This window comes from Fringilla coelebs (assembly GCF_963513975.1).
Source record: "Fringilla coelebs genome assembly, chromosome: Z".
Lineage (NCBI taxonomy): Eukaryota > Metazoa > Chordata > Aves > Passeriformes > Fringillidae > Fringilla > Fringilla coelebs.
The window spans coordinates 38,825,068-38,843,815 of record NC_140031.1 but is presented as its reverse complement, the minus strand read 5'-3'; the positions used below and the strand labels follow the sequence as shown (position 1 = coordinate 38,843,815).

Below are 18,748 nucleotides of genomic sequence, written 5' to 3'. Positions count from 1 at the left end.
GGAGTGAAGGGAATGGAATACTAGAGTTACACCTCCTTTGGGAGGTCAGAGAAGCCTGATATTGCAGCGTCTAACAGGCTAAATGAAGGAATGAGAAATACAAGATTTTCAGTAATATATAGAGACTGTGGGGGGAAAGCTGGCAATCCACATAATGCTGTTCTTATTTTCTATCATAGAGCTGTTTCAGCCACTTTTTGATTAACACTGGAATGATTCTACAGACTTCTCTATACTATTTTGGTAGCTCCTTTAGGCAAGCTACTCAATTGTGGAGACCTTTTCCACTTCGAAGGGATCCCAACTGAATGATTTCTCTTTTTTTTTCTGTGAGGCAGTGGTCTGCAATACTGAAAACATGTAATTTGTAAAAGCTTAAAGGCTACAGTTGTATACTGCCCTATGTTGTTGTGAACAAATGATCATATACAACATTCAGCAAATATAGAAAAATGCAGACCATAAAGATGAGTTTTTCAAATGGGTTAGCTAACAATGCCTGAATGAGATTGATTTTAAAACAAAAATAAGTATCTTCTCACTATCTCTCCATTCAGCCCTCTTTTCCTATGTTCTGTGGCTTTTTTTTTTTTTTTTTTTAATAGCTAAGTTATCACTAGGAATACTATGATGGAAATCTACGTATTGAGTAAATATTGGTAGTTTCTTCACTTTCATCTGATGTATAACATTTTTGTTTACATGTGGGACTTGTTTGGTTTTGATGGAGACATAGGCTTGGCAAAGCTTTTAGATGAAGAAGCAGTCTCTTGTTTCAAGCAAAACTATGTTAGTGTGGAAACTGTGCTTCCATTTTTAACAAAAGCATATAATCCATATGATAAAAGACAGTTATAGAGAAATTTATTCACTTAAAGGCTTCTCTTTCCTCCTTTTATTCTTACACTTGCCTTATATGCCATGGACAACGGCTATCTTGATACATTTTGAGTAAATTTCTGTGCTTAATGGAATTAGAACTTAAAAGATGTTTTAATTGCAGTGTTTTACAGTGTCATGGGCCTGTTTGAAATTTCAGTTTCAAGCAGTGACCAGCTCTCTCATAGTTTTAAACTTGAAAAAAAATGAATTTATTGATATACTTGCTTAATTTGCTTAATTTGAAAATATCATCTGTAATAATCCGGTTTGCAAAGGGAAAAAGCTAAAGACTTTCAGTGTGTGATATCTTTGAGTTCACTGATTTACTTTATAATAGTAACTTTATTTTGTAAGATTTAATGCTTCATAACTTATGAGTTTAAATAATACTGAGATTCATGAAAGACCAACTCTCAACAGGCAGTTTCCCATACCTCCAACCCTCTGAAAATTGGATCAAGCATGATCTTTATCACATTTTGCTGACTTATATTATGGCTCCTGCTTGTTGCCAGCAAAAACAGCATTTCCCCTTTTATCATCTTAAATTTTGGTTAAACCTCACAGGTTCTAGAATGTGTAAATACCTCTTTTAGTTAAGGAGAGTATTTTATATAAAGCAGGAAGGAATATAGTCACACTCACGAAATTGAAATGCTCACTGGAGAATTTCATACTGTTAATAGCTGTCAGTAAGAGAACAGGTCAAGGCAAAGTTACTAACTTTCCACCCTGTAGCAAGTATTTCATGCTTCTTCTATATGTTACAGCAACTTTTTAGAATATCAATAGGGAATACCACAGAAATTACTGAGCTCACTGCTTCAATGTACTGTACTTTGTGGAACAAACTTTGGAAACGCTTTCCAGTATTCAAGGATTCAGCAGGACGCAACAGGAGAAAGAACTCATGAAAGATTTTAATTTTTATTGTCTTAGTGTCTTAGGAACAATTGATGTAACTCATGCTTTCTTTGTATAGCACCTTCTGTGAGTGCAGAGAGTATTATTTTCTACAAGAAAATGTATAAACTATAGATAGAAACATAATCTAACCTAACTTCAGCTTCTCTAATAACATTTTGGAAAGATACATAATAAGACAGATTATGAGAATCTTGACTGTGCCAAGATTAGCTAAGTGATTGATACATGGTACAATTTCCAAATTTTATCCTTGTCACAATGTTTTACACCAGTCTGAGAAATAAGAGGCCTGCCTTAACAGAAGGTAGGAAAACTCCCAGAAGAACTCCTCAGGTCTGGTTTAAAGAACATTTAACAGCACTGGTCAATTCAGGGCCAATTTTTTTGAATCCTTCAGAGGGTCCCCAGCTAAAGACTTAATGTGTTTGCATTAAGAAGAAACCAAACATATTTATCTATCACTTGAGATACAGAACACAGAAAATGTTCCTGTCCTGCTCAGGAGTAAGTAAACATCTCCAGGATGTCAAATCAACAGAAACTACATTCCAAATCAACAAAAAAAGAAGGAGAGATAAAATTATTCCAGTGTGAACATAAAGACTGTGTGGCATGCGCTGCTCACTAAGTTCACCAACAGGATTTGCAGACTCTGATGCCTCCAAGAAGCAACTCCCTTCTCCTCCAACTGAAGAATGTTTCTTTAATGGAAAAGCATAAGCAACCATGAAATTATACTGTAAATCAAATGGGCGATATGGGAGAAAATGAACACCTGGAATTCATGGAAGTCAACACGCCTAACTATTTGGCTAACAGCTGTCCAAAGTACAGTATTTTAGTGGGTAAATTTTCAAATACATAATCAGCATCTAAAAATGCCATATCTGCCTATTCCAAAATCCTCTACTGTGGCTAGCAAACAGCAATACAGTAAAATCTACTGGTGACTTGTTACACACTGTGGTCTTCTCTGGGAATCTCTTGAATATGATTTATGTTTTGTTTTCCCCTGCGGTGTTCATGCAGGTCCCATTCCACATGTAAAGAACAACAATATGGCTGCAGCCTTTACCTTAGCTCCTTGTTATCTTTGTTATCTCTGTACCAACCATTTTGAGCTAGCCACAGATCTACATGAAGGTATATACTCAGATAAGGGGTCTGGGGGCATTTTGCTTGGTACTTGTCTGTTGCTTAGAGCAGTATGTCCTCTGTATCTAATTGTTGTGATGCACATAAAATATATTATGTATGTGGTGGTCATGCGCATTAAGAATTATATTTACCATGTACCTTTGTGTGCCTCATCTGCAGTTCATCCCATCAGTCTACCTCTCACAGCATTTATTCTAACATTCTGAAAAGCTTCAAACAGCTAGGACTCGTCCTTTTTTTTTCCCCTCTCTTCCTTTTCCCTCCTCAAACTTGCCAAATATATATTTCTTTCTCTTCCCCTAACAGAGGACTTTTTTTTTCTACCAAATTAATACATGCGAAAGGGTCAAATGTAGATATTTTACTCTGAACCAAAGTATAGTATCTGTTGTGTCTCACCAAAGTGCAAGGCTTAATAAGGGGCTTTGGCAACATACCTTGGGGAAGAGGAGATTGCCAGGGTTCTCAGAGAACAGCCAGGAATTCTCTGGTATGTGGAATATTCTTTCTGAAATATTCAGGGTTTGAAGTCATGGAATTTATATTTGTAGCAGTACTATTTCTGGTGACTTAATAATTTCAAATATTATTTGTATCAGAGATTTACTATTAGTAATTCTCTAAGGCAGCTGTATTAGCTCTATATGTAGTAGTATCTGTTATTAAAGATCAAGGCTAAAGAAATAGTCTCCATGACATTTTTTTAACCTCAAATGTTTTGCATTTATTAATAGTGGCAGTGGAAAACTCCATACAGACTGTCTGAAGTAACATAACATTTGTATTGGCATTCACTTGATTAGTACAACCTCTTTCATTATTCGTATCATTGCCACTTATTTTTTGACTATTTAAAATGAGAGTTTTTTGAAGGTAATATTACCAAGTGTTCTTTCTATCTACTGAAGTTTATTAATATTAGTAATTTACTTTCATATTTGTTTTTTATTTGCTCTTATTTTTTATATATTTATCTATTATACCTTTCCCCATGACTTCCTTAAATGCTCTAGTTTGGCTTTTTTTTAATTCCTGGGTTTATTTTTTACAGCTCCTAGTAAATTACAGTGATCTTTAGCCATATGTTCAGATGAGCATGAGAACTTTTTGTGCGGTTGGCTTGTTGAGCAGCAACAAAATTGTGTAAATTGATGGTGTATGCATCAAGCTGATTAACAAAGGCAGGTTTTTACTACTCTAACTATGGAGCAGAAATACACTTTGGACAACTCTGGAATATGTTCAATCGGGAACATGAAAAATGATGCTGTCAAACTTCTTCCACTCAAGCTTCTTGCAGTGTACCCGAACCACAAAAAGTGTCATGAATGAAAAAACTAATAATGTTGACATTTAAGAAAGTGTTAACACAATTCATGGTAGAAAACAAATACAAATTCTTCCACATTTTCACTTTACAAAATAGAGGAGGAGAATGATTAAAAGAGTTGCATGAGTTTTGAACTGGACTTGCTGTGTGAATATGGGCATTATATACAAAGCTCCAAGTTGTGGTCTGCAAATGTGTTTGATGTATGGGAAACGTTCCTGACAATTTGTCTTGATGGGTTGCCTGATGACCAGTTGCTGCTTCCCAAGAAAGAACTTTGAAATTTTCACAAAAAAGCCTTTAATTCATTAGGTGGTTCTGATAGGATAGGATGAAATGTAAAAAGTAATTTAAGTAATGCATGGGGATTTCACTATATGGGTAGGTTGAATTTGTTTTTGTACTGATAGGGATGTCTCTTTATAGAAAATTGAAAGCAGTGGTGATCAAAAAAGAGGCAACCTCTAATAAAAAAAGAAAGAATGCAAGAATGAATGAAAGAATGTGAAAGCTGAATGGGAGTAAGGAGTTTGGTCATCAGCTGTCTTGTAAAATTGAGAAAAGAAAAATAGCAACTTTAACTTCAGCAGCCGTGATTGTCATATGTTCAAGCAGACTTTAAATCATGAATACAAGTCTAATACAAACTAGCCTATAATCCAGACTAATGATGTCATTGCAGTTTAATTTAAAATCCATATGAAAAGTAACAATTCAACCTAGGTTAAAGACAGAGAGTGTTTTGCCTTAGTATCTTTGTTCTTTGTTCTTTTCTGTTTTGTTTTTCCATAGGTAGTAATGCAATGAGTGCTGTACTATCCAGTTTCTTCAAGGAGGAAGTAGGACAAGGTGGTGTAACAATACATATTTAGAGGAAGATGCTAGGAAACAGAGATTTTTTTGCGCTGATGGCTTCTCAAAAAGATGGATGGAAAAATAGCAGCAACTTCCCACCAGCTCTATTTTTCAAATAGTGAACATGGAGGTAAAACCAGGCAGGAGTGAAAGAACTACCAGGGTAAACAGGAGAAGGAGCTGAGTACATGAGCTGAAGAGGAAGAATGAGAGGAAGAGAGTTAAGTATGACTGTGTAAGTAGGCAAGGGAGTGATGAGCAAAAATGCACCAAGTAGTCAGGTTGTGTAGCACTGGTATTTTCAGCAGGACTACTTTGAGGACCAGTGTCAGAGTACAGGTCTTGGTAGTTTTAATATTTGTAGCTTTATAACAAACTGAGGGACAGTAGGGTTCAACCTGTCTATATTTCTCATTTTGGCAAGACCACAAATTTCAGTAAATTGAGTATTTCCAACTCTAAGTTTATTCAAAACAAAATTTCTTATTTACCCTATGTCTGTATTCATACTGATAGCATTTTGCTCACAGGGATACAAGGACCTCCTACGTTCAGAAAACTGAAAAGAAGCAAAAGTTTAACACTTAGTCTTACCAAAAGTGGTAAAGCTGAAGGGTTTTATTCACTTATGGTCAACCGACCAAGACTGTGGGCAGACCCCCTGGCCTGGCCACTGCCAGTGTTCAGTGCACGGCGGCCAAGAAGACACAACCCACACAGGGGCCGCAATGTTCCTGTCACTTTGGTTTCCCTGTGGAGCCGCTCCTGAGCTGCACATGCAAGATCAGACTGGCTTTGCCCACGTCACTGGTTTTCAGTGTGTTTTTCAGTGTGCCCAATGAGTTTTCAGTGTGCAAGCCACCACGGCACCTCACTTTTGCTAGGGACACACTGGGAGTGCACTTGCCCCCAACACCGACAGGGCTTCTGCCACAGCTCATCCTCGTGATGTCCCATGCTTGAGTCGGGACGCCAAGCGTGCGTGGCTGGGGCAGGCTAAATCACAGATTCAAAATCAAAGAACCACGGAGTATCCTGATTTGGAAGGATCCACAAGGACCATGGAAGTCCAACTCGGGCGCTGCGCAGGACACCCACAAGAGTCACAGCATGTGCCTGAGGGTCTTGTCCAAACTCTTCTTTAACTCAGACAGGCTTAGTACTGGGAGGCCTGTTCCAGTGCCAGCCACTCCCTGCACGAAGAGCCTCCTCCCAAAACCCGGCCTAAGCCCGACGTGCGCTCCGCCCGCTGTCCGGGGTTGCCAGAGGACAGGCGGCCCCGCCCCGCCCCCCGCGCAGGCGCGGCCGTGGGCAGCGGGCAGCGCGCGCGAAAACTCCAATGGTGCGGCGCGGCGGGCGCGGTAAGCGGCGGCCAGGGAGGGGCGGGACGGAGCGGGCGCGGGGAGCTCCGGCGGGACCTGCCCAGCCGCTGAAGGGAGCGGCGGCTTCTCGCCCGTCCTGCCCCCGCTGGCCGGGCCGCGGTGGTCGCGGGCCGGGGGCTGTCGTGGCGGGAAGGGGATGCGCTAGTGCGGATGATCCGCCGGGCTCCGCGCCCTCCCCTTCCGCCCTCCGCGGGAGCTGGCGGCGACGAGCCCGCTGGGGAAGGGGTGACGTGGGCAGCGAGGCGTCGGGCCGGCCCTCCCTGAGGCCTTGAGGTCGGCAGAGGAAGGTGGCCGTGGCGGCGGGGCCGGGCCTGCGCTACGTCCCGAGCGCTGCTGCCCGAGCTCTGTGTGCCTCGTTCTGTGGTGCCCGTGCCAGCGTGCCCCGTCCGGCCCGGCCCTGAGCGCTGCAGGGATAAGGCATCCCCAGTTCCTCTGGACAGCCTGTGCCAGTGCCTCACTACTCTCTGGGTGAAAAGTTTCTTCCTAACGTTTAGCCTAAACTTACTCTGTCTAAGGCCATTTCCCTTTGTCCTATCACTACAGGCCCCTGTAAAAAGTCCGTGTCCAACCTTCTTGTATTCCCCGTGTAGGTACTATCTGGTACTGAAAACATCTGTAGACAGAGAGACACCAACATCTGTGCTGTCTGCCTCTTGCTATTCCCCCTCCTTCCTTCTAGGGAGGAAACAGAGCGACAAAAGGTCATTTTGTGATATATATGCAAGACCAGTGTAACAATAATACACAGATACCTTCCTAAATGGTTGATAGAGGGAGGGGGATTGGTTTCTTATTCAGCAGACTTTGCCAACTTTTGTACTTTGCAATCTGACACAGACATCTGCTGTGGTGGAGGAATTCCAGTAGAGCAGGCTTTTAAGGAATACTGTCAGAAAACGTAGCTGGCCTTTTATTTAAACTAAAGATTAGGGAAGACAGATGTCCCCTAAGTGCTGGGAGAATTTGACATTTTAAGTTTTGTGTTTGGTTCACAAATGTAGGTAATTAAATTTCCACTCGTCTCAGAAATTTTCCGAATGGCCATTTTTCATATGGGAGGATAACTAAAATAACTAAAATGGCATAATGCTCTCTCTCTGGAAGTGAAGAATCCTTTAGGTAAAACTACTATGATATAACAATCTAGCGAGGGCTTTTGAAAACTAGGAGAACCTTCAGAATTTGGGATTTTTTCCTAATATGTAATTAAAGGATCTGAAGCTGTCCTCTGTCTCTTTTGTGAAAAGAAGGCTGTATTGTCTGCTCCCAATAAATTTAATTCAGTTTATATTCTGAGTTACATGAATTACTTCCTCCATTATTTGGGTTTATGCTCATCTCCCCTCATTAGCTCAAGATTGAAAAATTGTGTCCTAAGAATTATCACCATACGGTAGTTGAAGCAGGGGTGGAGACGTTGCGGAAAGCACAGCGCGCGGCGCTGCCGAATCCATGGAAACCTGTGGGGTTTTGGCCTTGCCGGGAGCCTGCTCAGTGCTGCCGCCTCCTGGGCAGCGGGGGCGCTGCGCGGCTGGGCCCCGCCGCCGGGATTTGGGACTCCGGAGGACGTGGCGCTGGGAAAGGCCGAGTCGGAAAGGGATCCCGCAGGTTATCTTCTTGCTTACAAGCATTGATCCAGTTTTGGTAATACTTTCTGTACATTTTATCTTTGTATTCTCAGGAAGTGAGATGTATGTGATTCTGCCTCTCCATGTCTCTGGCTACTAAGGATTGAACATGGTAATTTCAACCAAGTTTGAAAGCAGAATAAAGGTTTTATGATGGTTCTATTCCTATATATATTCTAAAATTTGAAGGGTGGGTCCAAGAGAAAGACTGATATTCCCCATGTTGTTGGGCGGGAGTCCTCCAGGACTGGATAACCTCCCTTACAAAGACAGGCAAAGAAATTTGGGACTGTTCCACTTGAAGAAGGGAAAGTTGTGTGGAGAACTCATAGCCACCTTCCAGTATCTGAAGGGGGCCTATAGGGAAGCTGGAGAAGGACTCTTCATTAGGAACTGTAGTGATAAGGCAAGGGGCAAAGGGTTCAAACTCAAAGAGGGGAACTTCAGGTTGTATATTAGGAAGAAATTCTTTCCTGTGAGGGTGGTGAGACACTGGAACAGGCTCCCCCAGGAGATTCTGGGTGCCCCATCCCTGGCAGTGTTCTAGACCAGGCTGCACAAATCCTTGAGCAACTTGGTCTAGTGGGCAATGTCCCTGGGGCAGAGAGGGTTGGGACTAGATGATCTGTCAAGTCCATTCCACTTCCTTAACATCGTATGATTCTGTGATTCCATCTGGTCAGCGCATGCATATGGACCAGCGGGGTGAGTGCACATGAAATTTACCGCAGAATAGTGTGGGTGAAAGTGGCATAAGAGACACTGGTGGAGTTGGGGTGATGTTATGAGGAGTTACAGCAACAAAGGATACCCCTTTGAAAGCACTGGACATAGGTGTTGCATCAGTGGAACAGCCTTGGGTGCTCAGTGTACTTTTAAACTATAATTTCTTTTTCCCTAAGACATATGTTTCAGTATATTGCCCTACAGTTGTCAAGGTGCTGCTTTTGGCAAAGATGTCTTTCAAAAGACATTTGGGTGGTGGATCTTAAGAAGGGTGACAGAGATAGGTGGAACAAGTTTTTTCTTGAAGCAGGAACTCAGAAAGTTCTTGTTTCATTAGAATCCTTTGATATGCATGGAATAATTTTTGGCATTTACAGCAAGATGTATATATTGTATGAGATTGTTCCCAAATAAAAATCTCCAGTCTTTATCAGATGATTTTTTAAAAATTATTTTTAATGAATACAGCATATTTTGTGCCAACCTGACCTAAACAGTGCACAAAAGTATGCCAGATTGTAAAGACCTGGTGACATGTATAAGTGATAGAACAGCTCTCAAAAATCAAATCTTGAACGATTCAACTTTCAGCAAGAAGGCTATTCCCAGACAATGTTTTTCAGTTAATGCTATAATAAATTGCTGTCATTGTTAATGCTGAATGTGTTAATAATGAACAGCTGAATGCTGTTAATAATGAAGACAATGGTAATACTCATTAAAAATCTGTAACTCCTTTCATGCAGCTTTGGGAATTAGAAAATTCTTTGTGTTTTAGACTTGGTGGCACATACCACCAGCTCCCAAGAACACTTTAGGATTATGCAGTTAGTGTACTTTCTAAGTTACAGGAATGTACAGTATGTTAAATATTATGGGATGCAAAATACTCTTTATTACTATTATATTAATCATAAACTCAGTAAACATAAATAATAAATGTATAAAGTGAAATCTGGATTCTTTATATTAACAATCACAATTTACTCTTCTGAGTTTTGGAAGTTTTGATTACAGTGTCTTTAAAATTTGTTCAAAAATTATTTTACTCTGTGTAATAATAAAGTGCAGATTCATGTCAGATGCTGTTTCTGAGATGTTGCTGTTAGCTTTTTAACTGTCAGCTTTGCATATGTTTGCAGGGTTGTGACATAGTACTTCTCCATGCATTTTTAACTTCCAATAGAAATTGTATTTCTAAGCAATACTGTGAAGCTATACTTTCATGATTTTATTAGTGGTGAGTTGTACAGGTATTATTGGACACAGTCTAAAGACAGATTACTTGCTCAAGTATAGTCTGTGCAGCATCATTTATGTTAATCTTGCAAAATAAAGCCCACAAGGCTACTGTAGCAAAAGGAACTTTGTAAATCTTTGAGAGCAATAAATTTTTAAAAAATTATAAATTGAATAAATCTGATGTTACCAGGTATTTGGTATTAGTTTGGAATTTTTTTTTTGGTTTTTTTTTTTTTTTAAGTAAACAAGTATGTAAGTAAATGTACCATTCTTTAAAATCAGAGCAGAACTAATCGAACTTCTGCAGAGGTGAAGCAGATTGAACCTTACTTAACTAACTTTAATTTTTTTAGTGTCCTGTGTCAGACATGTGAGAATTGGATTCTTAGACTTCGGATTCCTGAAGCCAAATTGTAGTGCTGTCCTTCCTCCCTATTAGTAGATTCGTTGGACATGGTTTTTTTGTAAATCTTGATTAACTGTGTGACAGTATTGAAGGATTCCAGATACAACTTTAATAAGGTATCAACTAAATTAATGACATAAATGAATGTCCAGGTAGAAGAGGCCAAGAGACATACGACTAGCTAGTATTTTTTTTTCTATGATGTACATTGGGAGTTCTCATTTATCATCAGCTGACCACATTCATAAGAAGCTGTCTTCCCATAAGAGAAAAATACAGCTTTAATTTCATGCCAAAACTGAGGGGCAAAACTGAGGTTTTCGTGAACTAATGTGACAGGCATTATTGACAAGTCAGAGGATCCTCTGTAGTGCATTAAAAAGTAAATGCTCATAAAATATGAAGGAATAATTGAAAATTCCACAAATCATTGTCTCGTCGATTTGAATGTCAGTTCCCTGTCTTCCGTCTAAATGCCCACATAGCTAATTGTTGCTGCAGTATGGGTTTGACTGAGTGAATTACCAAAAGTCTTTGCTCTAGATGTTTCTGAGGAAACTTATCTCTTCTTGTTTGCAAAGAATGAATGGCCTGATTTAATGCCTGTGAATAGCATGAAACCTTGTCAATGGACTCCAGGGACAAGTATCTGTGGGAGTGTGTTAAGATAATGTACAACAAAAACGTGTAAATGTTGATGTGAATGTCATGAAGTTATTTTTATTCTTCTGAAGAATGCATTTTTCTTTTTCTGTCAGGTGTACTTAGTGCTATAAATACATCTTTATTCTTAAGATTTTATTTTGTGGCTATTTCTGGGTGTGAGTAGTTAGAGAGAGAGAGGAGGGGGAAAAGTATGAGACTCTTTTCTTTTATGCCAGAGAAGTGCATTCTTTCATTTGCAGGCTTGCTTTTACTGTGGACTCTGTGAATACTTTTCACAGATTTTTTTACTTACACTTATTAAGCTGTCATTAGAGTTCATATAAAGGTAAGTATGTGTAATATAAACTGAAAAGAAGATCGGTTTTTGGGATTCTTGTGTGGTCATTTTCTTTTTGGTGTAATATTGACCATCATTGCATAAATTGTCATGTCATGCTTGAGGAGCTTAAGGTGAATATTAGATTATCTTTGAGGAAAGCCTTGAAAAACAGTGTTTCCTAATACGCTAAAGTGTGTTTCATCTCTTTTTGTCATACGTTTCCTCAGTGACTTTGAAGAAATTGTTTTCTGTTTGTTCCTCTGTTTCCTTATGGTTATGCAGAAATGGTTTAACTCTGTAGGACTTCAATGAAAAGTATGTGTTTCATTACTAAGAAATATTAGAGGTTCTTATAAAAATTCTTAGTATAAGAATTAGAACCCAACTGTATGAGTGGCTCTGAATATCAATAACACAGTCAGTATTTTACCTTATGTTCAAATACTTGAGATAAAGAGTTTGGAACATATATCTTCTTTTCATGTACCTGTGTAAGCCAGGGAGAAAGCTTGAATTTAGCAGTTGCATGACTATTATAAAAGTATTATTGGAAATAGAAAGCCCCTTCGTGTTCATTCATTATTTAATTGAAGGAAGAAAGGTGAGTAGTCATTCTTCTCTGCATGTAAACAGGCTGTGTCCCTGTTGCTTTCCCTCCCAACTCCCACAGTTTAGCTGAAGGAAGATTATATTCTGGCAGTAACTTTTTTACGTCTTCCGCTTTCCTCCTTGTAATTTTAGTACATACAGGTGGAAGTAGATGCTATTCCTTGATACACTAATACAAAGGAATACACATTTTCTACTATATTATAGGTCATAAGTGACTCCTCTGATGAGAGGATTAATGTTCTAACTTGCTGTGTACAGTTTAATGTATGTGCTTCTGTATCATGCTTGGACATGAGGGAATGACTTTATAATATATCTGTTGATTGTGCAGCTTAAATTTCTGAAAAAGAAAGTGCCAAGGATTGGTATATATGCAACATCCCCACCACTGATAGCTCATAATATGTAACTGACATGAAGTGCTGCTTATTACGTGGTGAAACTTTGAATTAATCTTTACCTATTTTTTTTTCCCCGGAGGGACTGAATTTTAAGGAAATAGGTTTCTCTGTATTCCACTCAAGCAGTATACAAATTGAAGTTATAGAAGAGGAGGTTCTTTGATGAGGGAAATTTGGGTGATTGGTTTGGTTCGTGTTCAGACCAGAATAGAACAGAATGGACTATTTTGATGTGACAAAAATCATCTAGTCAAACTGCCTGACCAATTCACAGCTGAACTAATGTTAACTTTGGTATTAAATGCACTGTCCAAATGCCTCTTTTTAAGGCACTTGACAGACATGGAGCAAAACCCGCATCTGTAGGAGACCTCTTCCAGTGTTTGACCACTCTCCTGGTATAGAAAGATTTCCCAGTCTCCAGTCTGAGCATCCTGTGATAAAGCTTGAGCCATTCACACGTATTCTGTTACTGGATTCCAGGAAATCCTGGGAATAGACCAGCTCTCCCTCTCCAGGTCCCCTCCTCAGGGAGCTGCACAGAGCAATGAGGTCCCCCCTGAGCCTCCTTCTCTCCAAACCAGACAAACCCAGAGCCCTCAGCCACTCCTCACAGGATGTGCCTTCCAGCCCTTCCACCAGCTCTGCTGTCCTCCTCTGGACCATTCCAGACCTTCTTCCCACTCTCCTCAGAGTGTGGGGCCCAGCGCTGCAGACAGGACTCAGGGTGAGGCCGCACCAGGGCTGAATCCAGCAGGATGATCCCAATCCCAGCTGGCGCTGCTGTGTCTGCTGCACCCCGGGATGGGGTCTGCCCTCCTGGCTGCGCGGGCACACGCTGCTGGCTCACCCCGAGCTGCTGCCAGCCAGCACCCCCAGATAATTTTTTTTTCTGAAGTGTTATTCTGTAGAGAAGAAGTTGAAGAAAATCTTTCAGATGTCTGAAAGGACAGTATAAAATCTGTAATATTGGTTTTAAACTATGGGAGACAGTGGTAACCACATGTAAAAGTTTTAAGTGAAAAAGCAGAATTAATATTTGGTAAAAAAATTGCTCATTTGCTAGAATTGGCTAATGAAAATTGTATAGTCAGGTAACCCAGATAACTGTCAGGTAACCCACGAGACAGGGAGTGATGCATTAACTGGCAGATTTGGTATAGGAGAATGGGTACAAACAATAGATTTAATCTAACAAGAACTTACCATTATCGCTAAAAGGCTTAATTTTTCTAATGTAGTTACTTGGTAAGCTCTTATGTGGATGGGCTTCTTACTGTCTTGAAAGCTAAATGTGAAATTTGGACTTAATTGAGAGTAACAAAAATTTTGCCATTGATGTAAACTCAACCAACATTTCATTCCTTTTTTTTGTAACCTGCAAAATAAGATCTAGCTTGTGTGGTGTTTAGACTGCTGTTATCAGAGACCCATACACCATTGATGTGTGATGTTACTGTAACTGTTAGTGAAGCTAAAGTGGTGTTAGCAATAATTGGACTTTCTGCAAAGTGCTGTAAAAATATTTTTATGTTGCCAGATACCAGAAACAGTTCTGCCTTCTGTAGTTTGAAGGCTTGATCAGACCTAGTGTCTCTTTCCAGAGTTGTCTTTATTCTTTGCATAGGTGTTTTAGCTTCAGTTTTCAGTGTGTCATCTTTATTTCCATTGTTGTCACAGAAGTGAGCTGAAAATTAGCTGGACTGAATGAAAGGGCCCTGTCCAACAAACTAAATCCAACGATATTTGGACATTATTTTCATTAGCCATATCCCCCCAAAAACTTTATTCCTCAAACACTAGGAGAGATTGCTACATTCCAGTGACCTGAGTGTTACCAAATAGTCTTGTAAGTTGTACTATTTAGATTGCAAGGCAAAATACATAAACCTTACTGAGGAAATGTATTGAAAAGAGATGTGCTTCACACCCCCTTCCCTCCCTCCATTTCTAGAAAACTGTGAAGGTGTGAACTTGTTTGTGCTTCTGTTCACCATGCCACACATTTTCAGGATGTAAATTCTAACTTCTGCTGTATCTTGAGGTGTATTGTTTTTACCTCTGTGGTAGATCACTGATAAGAGGAAAGCCATCCAGATATGGAAGAGCAAGCAAGGAATTAAGGGGTGAGCTAGCAGCCTCCTGTTTCTTCCGAGTCGGGGTTTTGTTCTGGAAGGTCGTATTGATCTGCTTAACATCAGTGTGCACTGGTCAAATCTGGGATTTGCCTAATAGACTTGAAACAAATTTCAATTTTGTGCATCCATCTGATTCCCTGTATTCTGGTATGGATAGCTTTATGTAGGTCCTGCTGGATTTCGTTCTGGCTCCTGCTGACATTGAAATTCCTTTAAACTACGACATTGTATGTTTTGGTACTTTGCTGAATTGCAGGGTCTTCTGCCAGAGACGTAAAGGTACCTTACTTTATTGCCTGTTTTCTCCTCTTAAATTTAACTTTAAAAAAAAAGTACTAGTGCTGTTGGAGTAACTTCTCTGGTGTGTTCCTTGCAGGAGTGGCTTACAGAGGATTGTATTCTGATTTTTTATTTAGTTTGTTCCTAAAAATCCATTATATGGGTTGGTACTTAGATATTTTGTGTTTGAAAGTATAGTTGATTGCCTTGTTGCCCTGTTAAGATTCTTTATGGAAAGGTAGCAAATAACATGTGGAAACTTCAGTGATATCACTCCTGCTTTCACTGTCCTGTGGGCAGAAGATGAGTTAGATGGATATGCTGAGATATTATTTCTGCTTTTCCCATTAAAGAGAGTTTTATTCTTTGTTTTCTCTTGAAATGGTTTAGGTTATAGGGAAGATCTGCTGCTACAGGATGAGCTATTGGAACCAGAAAGTTTTAAAATTAATTTTTGTGTGAGGCAAATAAATTATATTTTTGGGGTCATGAAGCCTAATTAATGGAAATCACAGAACATGCTGAGTTGGAATGGACCCACAAAGATCATTGAGTCCAGTTCCTGGCCCTACACAATTTTCACATAGTCTGTACTACTCCTGGGCATTTCTGAAGTTTCTAAAAAAATGTTTTTTTCCCTAATAAAGTATTTTTAAAATTTATTTTGGGGAGATTGGTAATGCATTATCTTTACAGTAGGAAATAAATTGTGTTTGCTGTTACCTCCAATTTAAGTATATATTGAGTTTTCTTCTGTTCTTGGCAAGCAGAAGTAGACTTGTCAAGGTGAAGATGAAAAATATACTTGAGAACAAGGTAAAGAAATAGATATTTTATGGAGAGAATTAATAAATGAGGAAATAGTAACAATGTTCAGGATAACTGCTACTTTTTTTTCCTCTAGGCATAACCTCAGAATATCCATTAAGTAGTAAATTTGTGGCATGATTATAATAATCTTTGACACACTGAAAAAGTTAATACTCTTTTGTTATATTACTGTATCAACCGTTCTGTATCACAATCAAGTTAAGGGTGATTAAGGAATCAAAATGATGGTATCTTTTGATTATATAATATACTGAAGTTCTCCTGATTGGCCATGTTTGTATCCTAATGTCTATTAGAGTAATAAATATGCACAAAAGGACTGTCCTACTGCTTTTTTAAGTATTAAAATCCCTTAAAATAGTTTGGAATTTGGAGTGTACATTTATACGTTTTGTTATCTTAATGGTGACCTTTTGTGCTTCAGAACCTTGGGGTGTGACATCATAAGAGTATTTTTAACTGTTTCCTTATTTTGTGTTTTTCCTCATAAGCTAAGTTTGCTGGTAGGTAGGATATAAGAGAGGAGGAGGAAGAGGAGGAGTGGAAAGCAAAACGTTCATTTGGAGCATGGAGCTACTTATCATTGATTCAAGGCAAAGTGAGAGCTTTATACCTTGAATACAAGTTTTAGTCATCTTTATCTGGAACGCTGTGACATAAGGAAGTATTGTGCCTTAACAGTACCTCAAAGATCCTTCTATTTAAAAAGCTTTATTTAAATTTAGCAGCTGAATTTACAAGATTAAAGAGAAATATGCTCATGAAAGTTTAATTGTAATTTTTCTGAACTTATTAAAGCAAGATTTGGAGACTTTTCCTCAAGGTCTGTTAACAGAAGTTAGTGACTAAGGTGGTATATTTCAGGTGCTATCCAGAGAGCTCACTTGACAGAATAAAATTCCTTATTAGAAATGCTGCCAATAACTTCTGAAAGGTATAATGAGTACCCTCATACCAGAGCTCCCCAAGGTTCCATGTGCTTGAACCCCAAGACGGTTTGCCTGGGCATTCTCAGAGAAGAGGACTAAAGACTTCTTTCTAGAAGTAAAAGATAATGTAAGATGATTCACAATAAATCTGGCTTCTGAATTTGCCGTGTTGTGACAAACCCAGTCAAAATGAGAATCAGTTTTTGATTTTTGGCAGCTAAAATGAGTCCTTACTAACTGAAAATAATGGAAATTAATCTGAAAGAGACTTTAGGAATACCCTTGTCAGTATTGTAAGTCAAATTATTAATCAGGTATTTTTTGTATTGTATTCCTGTAGCTCTTCTAATATGTTCTATATGATACTGGCACCTGAACATTTAAGTAACCTTTGATTGCCTAACAGTTTTCTATTTCTCTAATAAACCATATTGTATGGCATATGGTGTTTTTTGAGATTAAATCTGTATCTCTGGTATGCTTGCTTTTTAATCAGGTTATTTATACAATCACAGTATTTATACATACACAGTATCTTTACTGTTTTCCAGTAATGTTGGGGTGAAGACAAGAGTAAGCTGTATTAATCAAATTGCTCTTTTCAGGACAAGATGCTATAGTGAAGTAAACAATCAATAAAATAACTATTTACATGTAAACTTCTAGTGAAAACAAACAAGTACAGCTTAAAAATCATGGTATTGGAAACAGATAGTGTGGAATATCTGGTATTGTGGCCGAAAATCTTAATGTTTATTAAATTAATCACATTCTTGATCAAGGATAAATTGAAGCACATAGTAAATGCTAAACAGGGGCCAGTGGCTCATATGAATAGTGCAGCAATTCCTAGAAATGCCACTTTATTGTATTCTTCTGTTGATTTCAGCATAATTTTATAAAAAATGTGAATTGGTGGTATTCCAAAACAGAGAGCAGCAATGCCTTTAGCTTTTTTGGTGATTATAATTCTTGAAAATCTACATTCAACCCTGAGATAAGTTCAGAGGATTGGAGTATGGTACTAACAATGCCAAGGTCATGGGTTCCATTCCCACATAGCGCATTCCCTTAAAAGCTGGACGTGGTGATCCTTATGGGTCCCTTCCAACTCAAAGGATTCTGTGGCTGTGTAATAGTTGCTGTAAGGTATTCTGCTGCCATTGAATCTACAATAGTAGTTCTCGTCCAAAGCTTTACAGAAGTGTACAACCCTTCCTCCTCCTCATCCCAAAAAGTGCAAAGATCTTTACATGTCACTCTAAATGGTTATTCAAAACGCGCACTGAAGATTACATCTTCTCTTAATTATTTGTTCCTTATTGTGATATATTAGGATTTTTAGCAGTTTCAGAAAATTAATTGCGAAAAAAACCACATACATTTGTCCTTCAGTCCACTTTGGAAACCCATATAAAACTGACTCCTCTATTTTTTACCCATAAATGTACCCATTAGACTGCAGCTAAAATTTCTGAACTCTGCTTTAGAGACAGTGCAGTGTTTCATTTTCATCAGAAAATTATGCAGAAGGATCAAGGCTGGAGCTGATCCTTCTGAGGATAGGTTCTGAACTCTAGATTGTATGGCTGGAGATTTTTTGGTCCAGATTGTTCGTTTGCGCTTTCATGCAACAAGGTGAGGGTTTTGAATAGCACCGAACATAGAGTTGTTTTGTCTTGTGTGTGATTATTGCAAGTCTGTTGATGGGAAAATACTTTTCTCATTTCCAAAATATTCAGATATCTTATGGGAGTTAGCTATCAGAAACAGTAAAAAATTCACACTTGCAGTTATCAGCATGGAGGAGAGATACACTTCTAAGATTTTCTTTCACTTATGATTTGTGCTGTTGTTTTTGGGGTTTTTCTAATAGTAGCAGTACTTAGGAAAAAAAAAAAAAAAGAGCAACCTAGTTTATTTAGCTGTAATAACCAGGGAGACAAAACATCTTTCCTAGTGGAGATCTGGGATCTCAGACTTCTGGAAAAAGAAGAGTGATGGCTGTGCCATTCTGCATGCTGAAGTAGTAGAAAT

The 18,748-nt window shown here is 38.8% G+C and overlaps 1 protein-coding gene across 1 annotated transcript in view; it reads left to right on the top strand.

Moving 5' to 3' along the window:
* Positions 1-6,467: 6,467 nt before the first annotated feature.
* FANCC (FA complementation group C) overlaps positions 6,468-18,748 on the top strand; it is a 74,685-nt gene continuing 62,404 nt past the window's right edge. Inside the window, exon 1 of the mRNA XM_084225615.1 lies at positions 6,468-6,513. The gene's annotated coding sequence lies outside the window, so the exon portion shown is untranslated. The remainder of the gene's footprint in view (positions 6,514-18,748) is intronic.